General features: G+C 34.8%; 1 pseudogene; it reads left to right on the plus strand.

Moving 5' to 3' along the window:
* Positions 1 to 438: 438 nt before the first annotated feature.
* Positions 439 to 15,048, plus strand: LOC101083644 (annotated as a pseudogene).
* Positions 15,049 to 24,957: the final 9,909 nt, after the last annotated feature.

Below are 24,957 nucleotides of genomic sequence, written 5' to 3' on the forward strand. Positions count from 1 at the left end.
TCTATTATTCAGTTATAAGATCCTCTGGATTTGTCTTTCACATTTTTTTTAAATTTTCACTGTTAATTTTCAATTGTTTGTATTTTTGTTTTAAATTATTAAGCACTTTGTTAAGTATGAGGTATACAGCAATGAATGATAAAGTCTCCACCCCCCCCAAAAAAATACTTTCTTACAGCTTATGTTATAGGATACTACAAACAACAAATCAGAAAGATATGTTTTATGTCAGATAATAATAAGTGCTCTGGAGAAATACAAAGTAGGGAAGAAGAAGAGGAAGTGGTAGAAGAGAAGCAGTTACTACTTTAGGGCAGTCAAGAAAGGTCTGATTGTGAAGATGACATTTGATCAAAGGCTGAAGTAGGTGGGGGAGCAAGGCTTTCAGATTTCTGGAGAAGCAGGCAAAGGAAACAACAAAGACCTTGAGCCAGGGGCATGACCAGCAGGTGTGAAGACTGGAATAAGCAAGGGGAGAAGGGTGAAGGGGTGGTGGGAAGATTACTACCAGGGGCCAGGGTGTGGGCTGCTTTGGAGGATTAGTAAGAAATGAGTTTATATCAAGTGGTAAAAAGCCACTAAAGAACTTTGAAAAGAGCAGTGATTTGATCTGCCTGATATGATCTGCCTGATATGGATCACTCTGAGCCAATGTTGAGGATACTCTGCTGGGCACATAAGGAAAACAAAGGGGGCATTTAAGCAGGTATGTTAATACCCAAGTAAAAGAAAAATGTTGTCTGGACTAGTGTATTAGCAGCAGGGATGGTGGGGTGATTAAGTTCAGTATGTAAATGGAAGGCAGGACCAAGTGGATTTGCTGAATAACTAAGTGCAAAATGTGGGAGAAAGAGAAGAGTTCAGGCATTAAGACTCAGCAACTGTTTGAGTAGCCATTAGCAGCTGGGGAAGATTACAGCCATTTCCCACAAGATGGAGTCTATTTTATTCTGTTGTTGTTTTTTCCTCTTGATTTATTTACATTTCACAAGTCATTCTGTGGGCTTGTTATTATTATTTCCAGAAAACGTTATCTAATTGTCACATCGCACATTACAGTTTTAAGTACATTTTTAATGTTTATTTATTTATTTATTTTTGAGAGAGAAAGAGCACACAAGCAGGGGAGGGGCAAAGAGAGAGGGACACACAGAATCCGAAGCAGGCTCCAGTCTCTGAGGTGTCAGCGCAGACCCGGACACAGGCTTGAACCCACTAACTGTGAGACCATGACCTGAGTTGAAGTCAGACACTTAACTGACTGAGCCACCAAGCACCCCGCAATAGTTTTTTGAATCATCACAGAAATTTGTATCAAAAAATGATAAATTCTGTCTGGTTTCTTCAATTATATTAATGTCATGTGAGTAAACTATTCTGATTTTGTGGCTTGGTTTTTCTCCTTTGAACCACTGAGACCCCTTAAATAGCCAGTCAACTTTACTTACCTATCTTTGTCTATATTTTTTAGTATTCTTAGAAATATGTAGTTACGATAGAATGTATGAGTGACGATTTCGGCCTCATATTTTCATTATGGATGAAATTTTATTTATATATTAGTTAAAATAATGCTATTTATAGTAATGATATTACAGTGTATGTAGGTAAAAAAGCTAATATAAAATCATCTTTGTTAGTAGCTGGACCATTTTAATTACAACCATCGGCACTGCCAGTAAGTGTGAATTCCCTCAAAATACATGCAGATCAGCCTTTCCATCATGTAGCCAATAGCTGAGTCAATAAGCAGTGAGGTGTAGGGAGAAAAATTTTTTTTTTTCTCCAACCTGTCAAATGGGCTGGGATCCTGGTACTTCTCCATTTTGGAGTAGTTGTAGGTTAGAATTCGGGATCAATCTTTTCACATGTGGTCTTTAGGTCATTTTAGATTTTTTTTTAACCAATCCATTTTTTTAATTTTTAAATTCTTGACATTACAGAACTAAACTGAAACTTATTAACATTCCACTCTTACATTTCTTATCGACAAACAGAAATAAAATTCATGAGCCAAAAACCCAAAACAAAACTAAAAACAGGGAGTAGCTTATAAAACTAAATATGGATCCCAGCATTAACAGCTGAACAGAGAATGTGATTTTTAAATTCTTAGTGGATGATAAGTTGTGTAGAAACTGAACACTTACAAATTATTTAAAACCTGGAATCACTGACCAGAAATTACACAGTTGGATCGTGGGAAAACAGCAGAAAGGGGTTATAAGTGAAACTACACTGTTCTAGCTGTACCCCATGCCCTTCTCAGAGGAAAGCCTGGCATTGATTAGATATTGGGCCAGACTAATACTGGCAGCAGAACCAGTGATAGTAACCTGCCTACCAGAAGAGCCTTCCACTGGATTGGCAATTCCACCGGATCAGAAATTCTGTAGATGAAGCCCAATAATCTGTATGTTAACAAACAGCCTAAGTCATTTTGTGCATGCCAAAGTTTGAGGAAAAACCTCTCTAGCTCTCTGCTGCTCAAAGTGTAGTCAGTAGAACCAGCAACATCACTTAAGAGCTTGTTAGATACACAAAATCATGGCCCAAACCAGACATTGAATCACAATGTAAATTTCAATAATATCCTTTGGTGATTTGTATGTTCAGTAATATTGAAATGCACTGCCTAGGTTTTCAAGCTTCTCTAGGTGTGAGCCAGTAGTATGTATCAGCAACAGAAAAGGGTAATATTTCAATTAACAATGCAGCCTATGTCAGCAGAAGCAGATCTGCACTATTAAGTCGCACACGAATTTCCTCTCCATGCTTTCATATCTGAGGCATTAACTGAGGGCTACGGAAGTCACTCCTGCCTTGTTCTCTTAGAAGGCAGAAGTTTCTATGTCCAATAACTGAGTCGCTCTGACAAGAAGCTATGTTAGCCATAGATAGAGACAAAGGCCAATATTTTGTTCTTTTAGTTATGATTGCTCGAATTTTCAAGAAATGCTGTCATGTTTTTGAGAAAATTTATCTCATTCTACAGTTCATATTGAAAAGCAAAAGAAGTAGAATAGCTAACACAATACTGAAGGGCAAAAAAAGTTAGAGGACTTACACAAGTTGATTTCAAAACTTATTTCAAAGGTGTAGTAGTTAAGACCGCATGGTATTGGTGAAACAGTAGATATATAGATCAATGGAACAGAAGAGAGGGCCCAGAAAAATGCTCATACAAGTATAGTCAATTAGTATTTGGCAAAGGATCAAAGGCAATTCAATGAAGGAAGCCTAATATTTTCACCAAGTGGTAATGTAACAACTACAACTCCATATGCAAAAAATAAATAAATAAATAAACCTAGACACTAATCTTACAACTTTCAAAAAAATTACCCAAAATGGATCACAGACCTAAATGTAAAATGCAATTCTACTGAACATCTGAAAGAGAGCATAGGAGAACATCTATGTGACCATGAGTTTGGTGGTGAGTTTTAGTGGCTATTATGGGTTAAACTGGGTCCCCTAAAATATGTATGTTGAAGTCCCAACTCTTAGTACCTCCTAATATGGCCTTATTTGGAAATAGGATGGCAGAAATGCAATTAGTTAAGACAAGACGAGACCTTACTGTGATAAGAGAGGCCAAGATATGATTGGTGTCCTTATATAAAGAGGGAGTCTGGACACAGAGGGAATGCTTGAAATAAAAACTGGAATTAAGCTGCCACAAACCAAAGAACACCTGCAGCTAGGATAAAAACTTTGGACAGACGCCTCCCTGACACTTTCAGGGAAAGCATGGCCCTAATGACACCTTAATCTTGGAATTCCAGCCTCCAGAACTATGAGAGGATACATTTCTGTCGTTTAAGCTGCTCAGGTTGTGGTATATTATAACAACATCCCTAGTCAACTAAAACAGACACAACACAGAAAGCGCAATCCATGAAACAAAATATTGATCAATAAACTTTGTTTACATTAAATGCTTCTCAGCAAAAGACACTATTAAGAGAAACACAATATAATCACAGACTATGAAAAAATATTTCAAAATCGCATATTTTATAAAGAATGATATATATATAAATTATATAATGAACTCTGAAACTCAACGATAAAAAAGTAAACAATTCAATTGAAAAATAGGCAACAGATCTAACAGGTGCCTCACCAAAGAAGATATGTAGATGGCAAGTAAGTATTTGAAAATATGTTAAATATGGTTTATCATATAATTGCAAATTAAGGCAACAATGAGATACTACTGTATACCTATTTCAATGACTAAATCCAAAAATCTGCAGTTTCAATTGTTGACAACCATATGAAGCAGAAGGAACTCTCTTTTATTACTGGTGAGAACACAATGGTAGAACCACTTTGGAAGACAGATTCTCGGTTTCCTATAAAACTAATCAAAGTCTTACCACACACTCCAGCAATCACATTTCTAGATATTTACTCAGCAGATCTGATAACATGTCCACACAAAAACCTTCATTCAAGTGCACATAGTGCTTTATAATAATTGCTCAAAAAAATTTCACAATACCCAAGATGTCTAAGGGACATAGGAGCCAACAGAAAAAGCATCAAATGGCCAAAAATGAAACAATTTGAGCAACATCATATAGTTTTAGCTTAGAACTTAAAGTAAAAAATACCTGTCCATGAGGTCATAATGGTACAAATAAATGATTGAATAAATAAGCGGGGAAAATAGATATACCTACTGTACAGAAGAATTCCAAATAATTTATGCAGATATTCTGCCCTCAAGGAGATTGACTATAACTTCCTTATTCTTATGTGTGGGATGCAAACATTGACATCCTTTCAAGAGTATAGCATAGAAAGAGGGAAGAAAGAATGACTTCACAGTTCAGAACTCAGAGAAATACTGCGTTACCCAGGCAATCAAGGTTAATAATAATAGTTATAAATCATACTTATTTTATGTATTCTTAATATAATCCGATCTTATTAGCACCTCAGTGTGCTAATATAATCTTCATTGTCCTTGTGCTCTACCTCCCCAAAACACATAATCACAGTCCAATCCCAAGAAAAGCATTCAACAAAACCCAATTGAGAGATATTCTATAAATACTTTGCCAATATTCTTCAAAAGTCAAATATTCTTCAAGGTCATCAGAAACTAGGAAAGTCTGAGAAACTGTCACAACCAAGAGGTATACCATATCAATGCAAGATGTTAATAATAACATAAATTGGGTGTGTAGGGCATGTGGAAACTCTGTACCAACTGTATTATTTTCCTGTAACTCTAATATTGCTCTAAAATAAAATGCTTATTTTTATAAAGTTAAAAAAGGTATGGGTGAGTAACCTCATTAAGATGGCAAAATAGGTTGTCTCCTCACAAGAACATCCCACAACTATTCCACAACAAGATGCCACTGAGAGAATCCCAGAACATGGAGTGAAGCTGAAGCACCCCCTGTACCATGGTTACCAAGACAGACAACATTAGAAGGGTAATGGACATGGCTACCCATGGGCCACATTGCCCCTCCCTCAGGTCAGTGCAGCACCATGCAGAGAAGACTCCTCAGACTCTCTGGTTCCTCCAGTGGGGAAAAAGAACCTATGGAGACAACACCCACCCCAGCCCTTCCTCTGATCTCGTATCACAGGAATTGCAGGGAAATCTATGGAACTAAACCACTGGGAATCTGACTGTGACAAATAAAGGGGGTAGGTAACAACCTACCTAATTTGTTACTTGCAACAACCAGCATATGGATCTTGGCTTTGCTCATCCACAGAAGCAAGTTGGTGGTACACTGTGACCACAGGATTTGGTCAGGTGCAGATCTGCCATATTTGAATCTTCAAACGAGGAGTTTTGCTGGTCCCTAGAACTAGGTTTGTCTACTCCCAGGCAAGGAGCAGAACCACAGCCTTACCCTGTGTGGAGAATGTCTTCTGGCCCCATCTGACCAGAAGGACTAGTGAAAAGTACTAGGAACTACATGGTCCTGGGGTGCTCCAGCCAAGAGGTGGGTAGTCAGAGCAGTTACCTCTGAAGCAAAGCCAGTATCAGACATGAGGAAGCCCCATGTTATACACAGTCAGGAGGATTAATTCAGAGCCAAGGCTGAGGGTAGGTTCCAGCGTCTCCCACACAGAAAGCCTGTTTTGGAAAATAAGAGTAACCTGGAACAGCCTCTCCCCTTCCTGCCCAGGCAAAGTTGCTGAAATATAGCCCCGCCCAGCATGGAATGTGTCTTTCCAGCCCATTTGACCAGAAGGGCTGGCAGCAACTCCTGGGATCTGTGTGGCCCAGCAGTGTCTCTCTGCATGGTGCAGTGAGCCCTGAGGAGGGCAGGCAGAGGCTATAGCGTGCAAAGCAAAGGTAGTGACCTTGTTCAGCCAGAAACTTGGGGGTATGGGTCAGCTTGAGTTAAAGCAGCAAACAAAGAGTTTTCCCAGCTTTAGAGCTACCTCTCCCCCTGAGCCCAGGCAGAGAATCTAATTCATAGCCCCACTCATTACAGAATACAGACTTTAGTGTGTACAGCCAAGGAACCTCACCAGGGCACATGAGAAGCTCCCATGGCCTATTCAAAAGCCCTAAATAGAGTGACACTTAAACAGAGAGCATAGCCTGTGGCTTCCCTCATTTGCAGAGCAAACCAGAGGCTCACCTGGCCAGGGGATCTGGTGCACAGCCTGGCCTATCCAAATCATACCAAGTATGTTCTCTGACCACAATGGCATGAAACTAGAAATCAACAGCAAGAAGAAAACTGGAAAATTCACAAACGCATGAAGAACACTAACTTAAAAACACTAATTCAAAACACCAACTCAAAAAGATATCTGTACCCCCATGTCCATTATTTGCCATAGCCAAGATACAGAAACAGACTAAGTGTCCATTAGTGGATGAATGAAGAAGTTGTGGTATATATATGAAGGAGTATTACTCAGCCATAAAAAATGAGAAAATCCTATCATTTGCAACAACTTGTATGATCTCAGTTATATGCGGAATCTAAAAAAATCCCCCAAAACAAAACAAAACAAAGACCCTCAAACTCATAGTAAAAGAGATCACACTTGTGGTTACCAAAGGAAAAGGGTGGGGTGAGGGGGAATTGTAAGAAGGTGGTCAAGATATAAACTGCCAGATACAAGATAAATACATAGTAGGGATATGACGTACAGCACGATGACCATACCTACCACAGTTGTGTGATATATAGCAAACTTGATAAGAGAGTAAATCCTGAGTTCTCATCACAAGGAAATTTTTTTTCCTCTTTTCTTTTTATTATACTATATGAGAAGACGGATTTTGGATGAACCCATTGTGGTTAGCATTACACAATAAATATAAATCAAACCATCATGCTGTATGCCTTAAACTTATACAGTGATGTATGTCAATGATTTCTCAATAAATCTGGGGAAATTAAAGTATTGGTAAACAAAAAAAAGTAATGATATGGTTTATTCTTATAAGTATGGATATTTGTAAGTATCATTTTTACTTTAGTTCTGGAGTTTCTCCTCTGGCCCATTAAAATTTTCTTGGAATATTTAAAAAAATCAACCTCAATCTCAGATCTTCAATTAAAAATACACAACTGTGGTAAACAGAACGATATCCAGAATAATCAGCTATCTTAGATATATCAAGTTATGCCTTGTACTTATGGCTAACTCTTTGAGTGCAATAACTTTTTTTTAATTAATAAACTTTATTTTTTAGAGCAGTTTCAGGTTCACTTCAATAACTTTAAAATATAATTTCGCAACTGAAAAGACACAATAACAGTTGCTTGCTTCGTTGATTACATGATAAATATTTTGTTCCCTACTATGTAACACTTACCAATAAATGCCAATAATAATTGCAACAAAATCTTTTGCTTTTAAAGCTGTGTAAAAGGCAGAAATAATCATGTAATCATCTTGTAATTATATGGTACTTACTATGCAATTACATAGTAAATACATTGTAAATTCAAAATAATTACATGGTTATTTGCATTATGCATAGTTTCTAATCCAATTTTGACACATAAAACAGTGGTAGCATCCAAAGGGTTACCCAAATTTCTCCCACCTACACCACAGGATCAGTAATAATGGAAGTAATTAAAGGAAGTCCTTGAACCAATGCTTGATAGTATATGTTAGAAACTATCCATTCATATTTATGACATAGGTAGAATTATAAATTAGGGCAGAATGGGATTAGCAATTAGACTATAAATTATCAATTAAAATTTATGCTAACAATGACTTTGGTGTTGGTGATATCAAATAGTACTTTATCACGAACAATTAAATAAAGACTGTTCAGAAGGAAAAAAAAACATGAATGATAATGGTATTATATGTTGTAAAGGGTTGCCATTTTGCATTTTTAGTCAAAATATTCATTTTGACAGAAACATTTGAGTTTAGTAATATTTACAAAAGCTTATCGTATATTTGAGTCCCTAAAATGTTTATTTTTTGAATATTTTTTGAATATTTTTTTGAAAATAGAAACAAAATATTTATCTTTAAAAGTAAGTTCCTTAAGAGACTGATTTCTTTTGAAAAGGCAGAGTCAGAAGCTCAGCAAACCCTTTGCAACCAAAAAACCATTTATATGCAGAAAATTATTTTATTTATTTTTTATTTATTTTTTTAAGTTTATTTGGTTTTGAGAGAGAGACAGACACACAGACAGAGTGTGAGCAGGGTAGGGGCAGAGAGAGAGGGAGACACAGAATCTGAAGCAGGCTCTAGGCTCCCACGCTGTCAGCACAGAGCCTGATGCAGGGCTCTAACCCACAGACTGCGAGATCATGACCCGAACTGAAGTCAGATGCTTAACCAACTGAGCCACCCAGGCGCCCCTGCAGAAAATTATTTTTCAAAAAAATCAACATTTTAAGTCTTTTTACTCAATCTTAAGTAAATTTTTCTGAAAGCATATAACAGGTGACCAAACATTCATTCAATAACATCTACTACATTTTAATAAGAACATTAAGAATCTCTGGCATTTAAGCTACAACTCTTTGCATTCCACTCAAAAAGCTTCATCTTATGGGGCTTCTTACCCTTCTAGTTCCCAATCTAAGCAACTGTATTAACATGAGAGGGGGGGCAGCTGGTATTTCTCATTGTTCCCAACTCCATGTGGCTGAAGTAATGTTTTGGGCCAACACAGCCCTGAGGGCCAAGACTCCCTTCTAACACCCAGTCCCCACTCACAGGGCAAAATCTCTATTCCAGACATTACAAGACCAGAATACCGAACCCTGATCCCCAACCCATCTTGCTTCTAGGGTGGAGGTTCCAAGAACTGGTTCCAGCCAGTAATATAGGAACACTCTCCAGCTTTGCACAGTTCTTGGTCATAGAGCAAAGGTGTGACTCCAGTCGAAATGCATCATTGTTCCTGTCCTAGATCTTGTGAGTTAATGAAAAGCTTATACCCAATGGGAAAGACACAGCACAGGAGCAAAGAGTTTCACAGTTCTATCTGAGAAAATTGACTTTGTTTGGAAAAGAGCATGAAGAATTCCATGCCTATGGGACAAAGGGGAGATGTCATAAACAATGGTGATCTTGGCAGAGAGCAACAAAAGGTACACATAGCTCTACCAGTAGCAAAAAAAAAAAAAAAAAAAAAAAAAAAAAAAAAAAAAAAAAAAAAAGGCAGAACAATCACATAGTTTAACAGAGAGAACCAAGCAAATAGATATCCATGAAGAACTACTAGGATCACATTTAACCCTTGGGTACAGAAAGGCTGTGCACAAGCTGAATGAACTGAGGAACAATTAGAGCAGGAGATGGGACAGGAACGAAAACATTCCCCAAGTCACACACAGATCCATAGTAAAGAGTAAAAGCTTCACTGGAACTAGGAGCTTAAGCACAATCTCTAACCAAACATTGGCCAAACAATAAGCTACTGTGACTCAGAAATAATTACTAAGAAGCCAGGTTTAACAATAAAATCACATCCATTGTAGCAGTCTGGAAGACTATGTACATGCCCAAGGTTGCATCCTCTAAAATAGAATCATACAGGAAAATCCATGCTATCAGTTCTAAGCAAAAGGGGTGGAGGATAGAGGGAAAAAATGTAAACTCTGAACTATGATAGCAACCTCCAAACACACATGCATTTAATTGCAAAACTAAATATCCAGCAGGCCAAGGGAACTTAAGCACACCTGTTGACCAATAACAAGCTTATGCTGACCTGGGCCAATTACTGGTCAGGTAAAAAGATAAACACAAGAAAACAACTGCATATTGTAATGGCAATAAACATCATAGAATTATTTTTGCCAATTCACTAAACAAATAAATGATAGCATCAACCCTAAGGGGGTAGGTAGAGTTAAGATTCTGATTTGTTATATTACCTAAAATGCACAATTTTCAAGAAAAAGTTAAGAGACATGCAAAAAAAGAAAAGAAGAAAAAGGAGAAGGAGGAGGAGGATGAGGAGGAGGAGGAGGAGGAGAAGGAGAAGGAAACTGTGATATGCATATGGGGGGAAAATAGGCAATTCAATGGGGGGGGAATATAATCTTTTCAACAAATGGTGCTGAGACAATATCCACATGCAGAAGAATGAATTTGGATTCCTACCTCACACCATAAAAAAAATTATTCAAAGTGAATCATTGATTTAAATGTAAAAGCTAACATTATAAAACCCTTAGGAATAGGAAAATATAAGAATAACTCCTTATGACCTTGGATTAATGATTTCTTACATATAATACCAAAACCAAAAAAGAGACAGATAATCTAGTTTAAAATGGGCAAAGAATTTGAATATTCATTTCTTGACAAAGATATGCAATGGTTAATAAACTTAGGAAAAGATGTACATCATTAGCCATTAGGGAAATGCAAATCAAAACCACAGTGATTTACCACTTCACATCTACTAGGATAGCTACAATCAAAAGAAAATGTAAAACATATTGTCAAGGATGTAGCAAAACTGGAACCATCATGCATTGTAGGTAGGAATGTTAAATGGCTTAGCCAATTTGGAAGACAGTTTAGCAGTTTCTTAAAGAGTTAAGTACAAATTTACCACATAATCAAGCAATCCCATGTTTAGAATATGCAAGAGAAATGAAAACATATGTCCACAGTAAGATTTCTGCATGAATGATCATAGCAAAAATACTTTTAATAGCCAAAAAGTGAAAAAAAACGCATCCATCAACTGGTGAATGTATAGAGTTGTGGTCATCCATACAGTGGAATCGCATTTGGCAATAAAAATGAATGAAAGGCTGACACATACTACAACATGGATCAACCTCTAAAATATTACGCTACATGAAAGAAGCCAGATGCAAAAGACCACATTTTGGGTGATTTTATTTATGTGAAGTGTCCAGAAACAGTAAATCTTTAGAAACAGTAAGTAGATCAGTGGTTGTCTGAGACTGGGTTTAGGAACAGGAAGTGACCGTAGTGAGCACCATGTATCTGTTTGAGGTAACAAAAATTTTCTACAATTAGATTGTGGTAATTTTTATACTTGTCTGTCAATTTGAAAAACCATTTAATTATACTCTTAAACCAAATGAATTTAAGATGCATATGTGATACCTCAATAAACTCATCTTTAAAAAAGCAGGTCCTTGGTAAGTGACTGTAGTAATCATATCTCACATTTGAAGTCAAAGATACTCATACTAATTATAAGATGATATATACATATATACCCTCTTTTTGCCTCTCACACCATCACAACTTGTCTCATTTATTTGGAAAGTATTGGGTATCAGTCACCATAGAAAGCTGAAATATAATCTTATATCCTGATCTATTCTAAGCAGTAAGTACAAATCAATTTTAAGTATATTACAATGATACTCAAATTTTATATTTTGGCTTGATAGACCTAGTTTTTCTCATAAATACATTAGCTACATTTCCAAATGACATGAGAATTTCTACCTCAAAATTGAAAATACTTTGTTAGCCTTAGAGAGGATTCTGCACTTAACTCTAGTAAACAATGTGATCTAAAATCAACTTTAGTTGGAATTTTTGCTGCTATCTTAAAAATACATCTTGCATAATGTATTATAATATGGATTAAATCAAAAGGTATAATGTTAACATCCAACCTTGTTGTTTATTCAAGTCAATCTACTTATATATACAAATCTGATATTTACCTCTTAAAATATTTAACAGGCATAAGTGCCCATAAATCAGTTATGACAATCATTGTTAAGGCAATCAATAGCAGGGAATATGCATTAATTCAAATAATATTGATAGGCTCATGAACCTGCATCAGTCTTCTGTGAAGTAAGAAAAATGAGACATCTTCCAAAAAATCAATATTTTCCTTTTTATGTCATTCACTTGAAGATTATCAATAATACATTACTTTTTTACCTGATGTGTCAATGGTTTAATTTTTAAATACAGACATCTCTACATTTTAATGTGAAATGATAATCTACAAGGAACCAAGAGACTAAAAATCATTTGATTAAAATATTTTTTGAGGTTTATAAAAACACATGTGTTGATACACTTATACACACATACACACATATATGCCCCTAAATATATATACGTACATGAACTGTTGCTATATTTTTGCGTGCAGTAGCATAAGAAAGCTCTGTCTTTGAAACAGCACAAAAATTCTTGCTTCATTCTGAAGGTGTATTGAATAAAAGGAATAAAAGAAATCTCAGTACCCATCTTTTTTAGCCTTTGTGAACTGGGATGTTACACAGGTATGTGCTTAGGTAAAAATACAAAATGTGAAATTACAACACCCATTCATCAAAAAAGAAACATTTTAATTGGTTATAGGTGGAAAATATCTACTTGACAGTCAGTTTCTCACTTTTCACGTAAGTGCTTTGCTGCTTGGATGCCTAATCTTGTTTAGTGTAGGAAAAGTAATTTGACATGAAAGTACCTAGATGGCTGCCGAAAATTAATTGCCAATTAAAAAAGAAAAATGTTTGTGCTACTCTATAAACAAGCCAACATATAAACCTTTCAGTCTTGTTGCTTTATTTATGTCTTTATAGATCTGGTTTCAAGCTATTTGCATACAATTTACAAATTCATATTATAATTCTCCAGTATATTTATGATTTTATAGTTGTATATATTTTACCTCCATGAGAAATATTTATTTCTGTATGCTTCCGTTGCTTATTATTTAACAAAAACATCACATTGCATTTGATAGTTTATGTATCTTCTTTAGAATAAGACATTTTTATTTGTAAAGGGGAAAGAAAATATTTTACCACCACCAATGGGTATGGATGAGCACACGCACGTGTGTACACACCACACATGCACGCACACACACACACACATGCCACAGAAACCTTATTTTAGAAAATGTCCCATACCTTTCATCTCTCTGTCGGTCTCCATAATATTGATAATAATAACTTTTTAGAGGTAAGAGGAAAAGATTTCCTATATGAAAGAAACTTTGAGAAATCAATCGATTCTGAGAGGTTTCAGTACTTGAATACCTATAAACCAATATTCATCGGGGCACCTAGACTGGCAAAAAGGAGAGTCATTCATATCCTTATCTCACTCAGGGCACCTGGGTAGCTCAGTCAGTCAAAGTGTCGGACTTCAGCTCAGGTCATGATCTCAAAGTTTGTGAGTTTGAGCCCATGTCAGGCTCTCTGCTGTCAGCACAGAGACTGTTTTGGATCCTCTGTGTCCCTCTCCGCTGCCCCTTCCCTGCTCAATCTCTAAATAAACAAACAAACAAACAAACAAACTTTAAAAAATGTAAATTCTTATCTCTCTTTGAAAGGAAAATTTCAGATTGAAGATAAAATCTGGAGCCTTCTATTAAATCAAATGAAGAGTAAAGTATCAATATTCTAAAAATGTTAGAAGGGAAATTAGTAAATATGTATGTGTGTATATACATACACTATATGAAATAATGATGTTTGAGCCACATTTTCATACTTCCCATTTTGAAGTTTTGGCAGCTTTTTCTGGCTATGCAAAAGTACCAGTGAGATGAAAGGAGGTCATTTATTCTAAGTCAAGTATTCATCAAAGTTATCATACTGCAACTGGAGGGAGGGGAGGCATTGATGGAAAAGATTTTTCCAAAGAGTTCCCAAAAACAATAACAAGAACTGCAGCATCTTACTTTGTTATTTAGAAACAAAAACAAGTTTCCTATTAAGAGTTGAATCAAATGATGTGTCTTCCTTCACCTGTACCAGCAATCAAGATCCAACTTTCTGACATCTTTATTCTTATTCATTTAAATATCTTTCTCATAGTCATACTGTTTCCAAACTATGGGATTATCTTTTTCTTGTGTTTTATATCAAATTAGGGCTCGGCTGTATTTCAAAGCAGTCAGCACAATGCTTGACACACATTAGGCTCTATGTATTTTTTAACTAAATAGAATTCTGTTAATAATATATTTGTTCCATCTCTGGCATCTGTCCTGTCTTTTTCTCCCCCAGTGTCCCTAGTTATGGAGGCTTTGGTAACTATTATGGCTATAATAATTATGGCTATGGAAATGATGGCTTTGATGCCAGATTGAGAGTTGATATTGATGGGCATGGCTAGGGGGAGCTGGTGATGCAAGTTCAGGTTTTTTCGGTGGTCATTTTGTACATATGGGAGGATTACCTTTTAATTCAACTGAAAATGACATCGCTAATTTTCCCCATGACTAAATCCAATATGAGTTGATACTGATATTGGAGCTGGTGGCAGAGCAACAGGAGAAGCAGATGTAGAGTTTGTAACATATAAGGATGCAGTAGCTACCATGTCTAACGGTAAGAATAGATACAATACCAATACATTAAACTCTTCTTGAATTCTAGTCTGGCATGGGAGGTTCTGGAATGGGTGCTGTAGCAGAGATGGAATGAGAGAGATTATGGATCCATTGGAAGGATGGAAATGGGGGACAATTACAGCGAAGGATTGGTACTCCTGGTGGTTTGAGTGGTTATGGCCATGATAGGCAGTGGAGGTTACTATGGGCAAGGTGGCATGAATGGAGGTGGATGGTGTGACATGTACTGAAGCATAAACCACCAAGTACCAAGTCCTGTGAACAGAATCCCATCTACTAGGCTTTCTTACAGATTTAATTTCTTTTGGGAGTACCTGGGTGGCTCAGTCAGTTAAGTGTCAGACTTTGGCTTAGGTCATAATCTCATGGTCCATGAGTTCAAGCTCCACATTGGGTTCTCTGCTGTCAGGGCAGAACCCACTTTGGATCCTATCTCCCTCTCTCTGCCCCTCCCCCCATTAGTCTCTCTCAAAAATAAATAAATATTTAATATCTTTTGTATTTTAAGAACTGTATAATGGCTGAAGGAATGTGTTTTCAAAATATTATTTGGAAAAGCAACAGATTGTGATGGAAACATCTGTTTTCTATAGGTTTTATTTGTTGCACACTTTGCATAAATTTTATTTTAAGAATAAGTGATGAACCCCTCATCACTTCCAAACTGAGCTATTGCAAAAGTACTCAAGACTATATATATTTTAATATTTATTGATATCCTACCATGTGTTCTATACTCTGAGAGAAGCCTATACATAGATCATCTTGTCACTCTTCTACAAGGTAGGTGTTAATAGTTCTAATAGTATGAAAAAGATTGCAATAAGTCTTCTCCAAATACAACATCATTTTGCCTTTCCATTTATGGGTCTACAGAACAGTTTCATATTCTCTATCTCCAGTCTTAGTTCCTGTACTTTTTAATTTCTATTCATTTTTTGACATTTATTTACTTTTGAGAGACAGAGACAGAGCATTAGTGGAGGAGGGGTTAGAGAGAGGGGGAGACACAGAATTCCAAGCAGGCTACAGCCTCTTAGCTGTCAGCACAGAGCCCTACGTGGGACTCAAACTCATGAACCGTGAGATCATGACCTGAGCCGAAGTTGGAGGCTGAACTGACTGAGCCACAGCAGTGCCACGGTTCCTGTACTTTTTAGAACATATTTAAAAATAATGCTGCAGCTGAAATAATTGCTTACCATTTCCCAAACAAGTCTCAGAAAGACATCTGCTTTCAAGAATCAATTTTACTTAAATTGGGGGCAAGGGTGATGAAAACTAATACCTTCATATTATTACAATATATTGTAATGTATTATTATCATATGGCATAAAATATAAATATATTATTAAATAATGTAAAATTGTATGTATTTCTGAACCAAATAATAAACTTCAAATAAATTTCCAGCTTCAGTTGTCATTTTCTTGGTAGATGAAGAAGGGTGGTGAGATGGTTAATTGTTCACAAGACCTCTGCATTCAGACAGATCAAGTTGTGTCCCTCAGTTGCAGGAAATGTGGCATCCCAGTTGCATCACTTCATAGCTGTGATGTTTACATTACCAGTACACAAGTAATTTCTCACTTGTAAGTGTTTCGTAAGTATTAGCTGAATGAATGAATGAATGAATACATGAAAAGAAAATTATTATTTGATTAGTATCAGTCTCCCTTCCTAGACTATAAGCTTCTTGAATGTAGGAGTAGAGCTTTCTATAATGATCATTGTTTTATTGCATTTCCAATATTGAACTGGAATTTGGCATGTCAAGTATAATATATGTGGAAAAAAGTACTCACATGTACACACTTACAGAGAAACACCTAGATCTTTCTCTTTCGTCCCATTCATTTTTGCTTTTAGAACATTTCCCTGAGAATGTTAAAATGCTGCAAGTTGTGCTACCCTTATAAAGGTTTATCATACCACTAACACAATTATCACCCAAGTAGGAGGCCTATGGTATACGAATTTTAACCCAATAATACCCTGAAAAAATGATATTTCCTGATGTTGATTGCCTCAAGAGCAACTAAGTTCCTAGCCAGGCTGAATTCATTTAGAAGAATTTTCACATATTTAACATTTAATAAAATTATGACATACATTAAATCTTAATGAAATGCACATTTTCAACCTTCTTATGAGAGCAGAGGTAATAGAAAGGAGTCTGTAATTAGAATTAGAAAACTTTGGTCTAGGTCCTGGATCTGCTACTACAATTTGTGTGTCAATGTATGAATCACTTAAATTCTCTCATTTCAGCATTTACCTTTGAACTTGCAGAATATAATGTTTAACCTACCAATATATCTGCATTGTTATGAAGAACAAATGAGATCATGTGTGGTAAAATGCTTTGTGAATTTTGTGAGTTGTAAAGCACAGTATCCATATGTTTTCCTGTTATCTGGTGGTTCCCAGCCAGGCATACTCCAGACAGTTTGACCAGTTGTTCTGGAATATTTGACAAGCTGAACTTCAAACAAAAGATATAAACCTAAAATGGGCCCCTTTGGACATCTTGACGTTTCATCTTTCTAACTACGGCCATATTTGCTGATGTAGCAATGGGAGCAAAGTTTGCCTTTGTCATCAATTCCCAAATTTTTCATTCTGAATAGAAAAGAGAAACTCTCCACAGGTGCTCCACAACTTCTCTCTAGATACACCTACCTGCTGCCACGCTACATTAGTTAGCATAGATTCATGCTAACAATGAATTAATCACGCTCATCTAACGGTCTCCTTTTTGCATATTATCCATCTATATTTTGCTGCTATTCTATGTTCATTTGTGTTTCTATGAATAAAAATGTAGTAACAAACTATTTTCAATGTTTTCAATATATAAATGTTTTAAAATAAAACAAACTTACTACTGTTGTGATGACGGCAGATATTTTTAAGGTGCTTATTACTTAGTTCACAAGAGTGATGCATATATGCTAGGGAATCAACATCTTTGAAAATTAGGAACTTAGGTGGAAAAGCTCTACTTCCAAAAATAGCTTTGAGCTTGTTCTGAGTTTTCTGTAATTTTTACTGTTTCATAATTGTTTCTGATGGCTCAGTGTCAAATATGGATTTTGTGTGCGTGTGTGTGTGTGTGTGTGTGTGTGTGTGTGTGTGTGTAGTAGCTGAGAACCATGGTCATATATGGAATATATTATTTCAAAGCTTGCTATTACAAATTTACTTTTGTAGATTTTTCCACTAGATATATGAATTTAGAGAATGCAACCTGATACCAAGAGGAGAAAACTCTTTAAATCTATGAAGGTCCTGATGACCTGTAACTTAAAAAAAGTTTTACTTTTTTTAAAAAATAGCTTGTTTTACTTCATGAAATTATAGCAATTTTATTTAGATGTATCAATAGTATATTTAAGCAACCCCATGCCTTTTAATAACCAGTTTGGACTGTGGTACTGGAAGACTCTAAAATATTTCAAACAATATTGTATTTCTCAGATATCAACCATTAATGGATGCTTGAATATTTTACATACGCTATTTTAACTATCTTAGAGAGTAAAACTCAATTTAGAACATTAAAACTATCTCTCCCTACTAAATAAACCATAGGTGTCCCCTACACTTCTGACACTAATGCAATTATTATTAGCTTGCAATTCTTATCTGAGACAGTTATATAGATAAAGTAAGCCCTAAGTAACATTAAATCGGCCAATTTGACATTCTTCTCAGTAATGACCCTTATATGGCTGTTTTGCTGTAGAATACGAGTATGATTAAGTAATAGCAGGTGGGTCTTTACTGACATTAGTTATTTACAAGTCACTTATTCTTACTTTATCTGAGCTCTTTAGGTCATACATAATAAACATTTATTAAAAGTTTTGAAACTTCTAAAGATTATCTGTGTATGTACAAGTACACAGATATAAAATAAATATTTGTAGACTCCATCCTACCACAAAAGATACTTTAACAACAAGGATATCTCACAAAATTGAAGTCTTATAGAACCAAAAATATGCAAATTTTTTCATTCAGAGATATTTTTCTTAAGCTGTCATTTGAAAATTAAAGTTTTATTCATCAACAGAGTGTTTTATTAAGAAACCTTTTCCTCATTATTTAAGGAGCATTCCCCCAACTTGCACTGGGCAAAATCTTAGTATGTTACTTTTCTTATCAGTTTATGTATGGTCTGATTCCTCATTGTTCTTTAAAAATGGAGATATTACAAATATTTTCTTGATTATTTTATAATATTTTTGTAATAAAATAAAAGCATATGAAAATACTTTAGAAACAAAAAAGTTTCTACTATAAATTGGAGGATTAGAAGATTTCCATCATAGAATTTCAAACAATCACCCAGGAACTGGATTAACAGTAAAAAAGTTTTACTTTAATGGACATTACTAGTGAATTCCCCTTTCAACTTGGAGGTCTTGAGGTTGGAATGTAATTTCCCTGCTTAGTGAGCTACCTTGTAGACACAGAGGTTTGTTCACATGCAATACACATATGGCTGAGGTGAAGAGAAATGTCACACAGCATCTTGAGGAAAGAACCAGAATGGAACACTTGAATCATGCTCAGTTTGAGAGAAATCTTCTGAAAAATTCCTTATTCAGAGTAATTCAGAAACCATTCCCATGAAAACTCAGGCATTTACACCTAAGTACATTTTTTATGTGTCCAGTGGGCTGGGGCATAAACTTCCCCCCGCCCCTGTATTAGTCAACTTGTGTTGGAATAATTCTATACAAAATCAGTTATAAAATCTTAATGGCTTACAACACATGCATTTGTTTTTCTGCACATATATATGTGGAGTAGGTGTAGTGTCTGTTTCAGGCTCTAGATTGAGCTCACACCAGCTCTATAATCTTTCATTTCAGGACCAAAGCTGAAGAAGCAGTCATTATTTAGAGTGTTTTTATTTCTTATGGTGCAGTGTAGGGTAGTTAGAGTGCATGCCCAATCAGGCAAGTCCATACAAGCACATTTAAAGCCAGCTCAGCTTCCACTGAACAAAGTAAGTTATATGGCCAAAAGTCAATGAGGCTGGGAATTATACTTTTCCTGTGTGAACTATGGCATGGGTGAAGGTAAAGAGAGAATTCTAAATAAATAATACAATCCGCTATACCCTCAAAGGTGAAAAACAAGTTAGTGCATTTGTATACCTCTTAGAACAAAGACAAAGTCAAACTTGTGGTAAGACTTTCAGGATTTAAGAGGCAACATAAATTACATTTGATGATATGATTTTAATACAATTAGTAAGTTATCTGAAACTGGCATCTTTCAATGGAGTCATTAATGGGAGACAAGATCCACTGATCTTTTGGATTTTTTTATATCATGCAAGCAAGGTACTAACTGCCCTTTGTCCAGGATTTTATTTTACAGAAATTTTTTTTATGTATTTATTTTTGAGAGAGAAAGAGAGAGTGTGAGTGGGGGAGGGGCAGGGAAACAGGGAGACAGAATCTGAAGCAGGTTCCAAGCTCTGAGCTGTCAGTACAGCTCTGAGCTGTAAGCACAGAGTTTACAGTTGGTGGGCACACACCCACCAAGTGTAAGATCATGACCTGAGCCGAAGTCAAACGCTTAATCGACCGAGCCACCCAGGCACCCCCAGAATTTTTGTACAGCAAATAATGTTGGAAGATAGAGATAATGTCTCCCTCTTACATAAACCTTATAATAACTTAAAATATCCCCCTTATTATTTATTACTTTTCAGGATTATACATGTAAATAAAGCTTGTTAATTATGTTGTTCAAATTATCTGGACACTTAGAGAAGTTTTTGTCCCCTTAATCCACTGAGAGAGCTATATAGGTACATAAAAGTTTAGAACTGTAATATTTTCCTGTTGAAATAAATGCGTTTGATATTATTTACAGACTTCCTTTATAATAAAGATGAACAACAATAATTAATAATAAAATAGAATAATTACAATAATATACTATAATAAAAGTTATGTGAATGTGGTCAAGCTCTCCCAAAATATCTTATTGTACTGCACTCACCCTTTTCTTCTTGCGAGGATGTGAGATGATAAAATGCATATATGTCACATGAGATGAAGTGAGGTGAATGATGTAGGCACTGTGACATAGCTAGCATTAGGTTACCATTGACCTTCTACCCATGTCAGAGGAGGATCATTGGCTTCCACACTGCAGTTATCATGGGTAACTGAAATTATGTAAAGGGAAACCATGGGTAAGCGTAGACTACTCTGTAAACAAATACTGCAGATGCTCACAAATCATCAGGCAAATATTTACTTTCTGGCTGAGGTCATGACAATGACAATGTAATCCAGAAGCCTGAAGTCGTGGTGATAGTTTTCAATTCCCCAGAGTTCAGAAATGGTAGAGCTTGTAGCTCTCTTGGGAGGTCAGTTCAAAGTCATCGTTGTGACAGCCATTCCTGGATTCTATACCATATCAACCAACAGTTTTAAACAATTCCATCTATTGAATTTCTTTCTTGTAAAAATTATCTAGAGTAGGCTCCATCTGTCACTGAAACTCACACAATACACTAACTGATAACACAGTTCTAGTGATTGTTATCTGAACTTTATGTTGGGTTGCTCTTGATAGCAGTATATTAATTTATTTCTGAAAAGAATGCCAGTAATTTGTACATGGCAAATTGCAAATGAGTTGCCTAAGTTATCCCTGTTGATGTCCCTTAAGCAGACGAAATGGAGGTTACTAAGAGAATAAGGAATATAGGAACATAAGTGAATGACTATTTCATGCACTGGAGAGTTTAAGCTGCTATAACATGATAGGCTTTAAGTCTTAAGTTCTTGAATAAAGACGAAAGAAAGAAAGAAAGAAAGAAAGAAAGAAAGAAAGAAAGAAAGAAAGAAAGAAAGAAAGAAAGAAAGAAAGAAAGAAAGAAAGACAAAGGGAAAAGAAAAGAAAAGAAAAGAAAAGAAAAGAAAAGAAAAGAAAAGAAAAGAAAAGAAAAGAAAAGAAAAAAGAAACTTTATATGATTGCCCTAAAAGAAAATCAGAGCCAGATGTTCTGGGTTGAGAAAATACAAAATACATTAAATTCTCATATCTTATGTACTCATTGGAGCACACACTGGGAAAGAATGGAAGACCGATACTGAGAATAATGATATTTGAAAGGATTTATTTCATTCAAATTACCCTTAAACTTCCACTCCCACTGAGCCTAACTTACCAGCAGAAGCAAGCCTTGCTTACAGAGCCTGGAGGGGTATTAGCTCATGTCCACACCCACCACCTGCCAGTGTCTATCAGCCCTTTACATTTTCCATCATGTGGTGTCTAGGGGACCAGACACTTATATACCACAAGAAATGCAAGACTGTGGTTAGTTATATTGGGCAAAAAAACTAAAAATATTGTGTGGGAGTAATTTCTGAAACACAAGACCAAAAATAAAAATAAATGAATTTAAAAAAGAACATGTCTTTGCATGGATTAAAATTATTCACATGAATATATATATATGTACACACACACACACACACACGTATATATATATGTATATATATATATATATATATATATATATATATATATATGTCAGACCCTGTACTGTCCATTAGAAATGTAATAGGAATTATATATGTAATTTCAATTTTAGTTGTCACATAAAAAGTAAAAAATAATAGATGAAATAAATTTTACTAATGTATTTTTATCTGATATATCCAAAATATTGTTATTTCCAAACAAAATCTATATAAATATTAAGGATGTATTTTACTCTGTTTTTACTACCTCTTCAAAATCCAGCATGACTTTACACTTACAGCACGGCTCAGTTCAGATGCTAAGCTTGCATCAGAAACACTTGATTTATTTACGTGTAAAAAAACTTACATTTGAGAAAGTAGATTTACATCTCCAAGATGTATCAAACAGACTTCAAAAATTTCAAATACCAAAATACAATTTTCCAGAAATATTTACATCGTTAACAAAACTGGCTCATCAATACTACAAGAATTATTTTGACCTAGAAGAAAAAGCATATAATTTTCCAAAGTATTGCTACCCAAGTTAGATAAATTCAATACTTCTTGTGTCAATATAACATTATTATTGATTTGTATAATGAAAAGTTTCAATTTCAACATAAATTTGTGTACCTGTCTAGCTAAGACACATAGAAGCTCTTCCTTTCCTTGAAGCTCCAAATTTAGCTTGTTCATGAGCAGTATGATTTCATGAGTGAAAATGTAAATCACACAGCCATTTTTTTATTATTGCATATTTGGTAAGTGTTCCTTTTGTTCCAAGAAAATCTTGAATTGGAATGAACAGTACGATAAATCTTTGTAAATAAATCTTCCATGACTCAACGAATGAGAGTGGGTAAAGAACACAAGATTGTTAAATTCATCATATATTTTTTTTAATTCCATAAACTAATACTGATTCAGAGCATTTGCATGTATATATATGCAAATGAATCATTTTGACAATTACATACATTTGCACCTTTCACAAAGGTGGCACTAGAAAACTGAGTACAGATATTTCAAATATGTAACATGCAGCAGAATGGAATAAAAGGAGAATATCAGTCTCTTGTACAGAATTACAATAAATATAGATTTTGACCAAACATACATAGCGTCTGATGTAAAACTATTTTTTCACATATAGCTAAAATTCTTCTTTGAAAAATAAAAATATTCAAATATACATATATGTATAATATATTCATATGTGTATATGTGTATTCACAAATTTTACTTTTTATTCCACAAATGGGAATTTGTTTATAAATCTGGAGCTTTGTTGATACAAAATACCCAAAATATTAATTAAGAGTATTTTTATCTACTTCATGAGTCTTCTTAAATTAAAAATCATTTCCAATTTTTCTAATTTTGATTCCATTGATTTTTCATAATTTTAGAAGTCTTTGATTCTATGGATAGTCTTTTTTCTTAAGTCCCTAATTAACAACTACAAAGTTTTCAGAATTTATATAAAATAATTTCTTACCATTTCTCCACCTAAAAATATATTCCATGGTGCAAGTATACAAATCATCTTATAGGTGAATAAATTTTCAAGTTCAGATTCTTTTAAAAAGCTTTAAAAATATTTTTGTTGAACATTTAATTCTGATTTCAGGAGAATGAATTTATTAGTTATTTTTTGGGTGTTGAGATAAAGAAAAAAAATCTTCTTATCAAATGAACTATGCCTTTGCTAAATATATCTCCTAGTATTGTTCACATTATTCTGTTGATTGCTGTTTTTTGTTTTTTTTACAAGACACACAGCTTTCTCATTTTGTTCTATCATGTCAAACAGTAATTGCCATTTGTGGCAAAATTTGCAATGTATTTTTCTCCAGTATCTTTTTTCCTTTACTGTTCTGTTTGTGTTACTAGTTTCTGTATCCCCACTTAATTCTGTACCAATAACATGTCTCTATTTCAAATTTATAAATTTGTCCATAGAAATTATTTAGAAAAATAGTTATTTACATAGCAATTAAATTACAATAAATTTTATATATTATAAACACTATAATGGTAGATTAACAACTATTTTTACCTAGATATCACCTGCCTGTATAAAATACTTAAATGAACATATTCAATGTTACATTATTGTGTAAAAAATATTCAACTAAATCAGTTGATACTAACTTGATAAGTGATGGGTTTCTGCATAACACTAGGACCTAAGCGCCAAAGAGGTACATTATCATTCAACAATATCTTACAGAATGGAACAGTTAAAGTAAAATGTAATCCTCCCTAAACAATGAAGTTGTTTTACAGAGAAAATTATTTTATAGTCTGTGTTTTGACACATAAATTGAAATTAATTAAAATTTAAAAAAATTAGACATTAATCCCTCTGTCATATTAGCAACATTTCTAGTGCCTAGTAGACTCATGTAGCCAGTCCAGTGTTGAATAACACAATTTTACATTGAAGTTGGTTTGAGCAAATGAGTGAGGCTCAGTTGTTTTTCTCATTTTGTTTGACTAAAAGCTGGATTTAGTGGTGACAGATGGCAATGGAATTCAGATAGCCAAAGGAATCCAAAGACTTTAAGAGATGGGGACGCTGGTTTAAATTTATTATATGCCTCGAAGAATAGCAAAGAAAGTAC

The sequence above is a fragment of the Felis catus genome, chromosome A1, assembly GCF_018350175.1.
Source record: "Felis catus isolate Fca126 chromosome A1, F.catus_Fca126_mat1.0, whole genome shotgun sequence".
NCBI lineage: Eukaryota > Metazoa > Chordata > Mammalia > Carnivora > Felidae > Felis > Felis catus.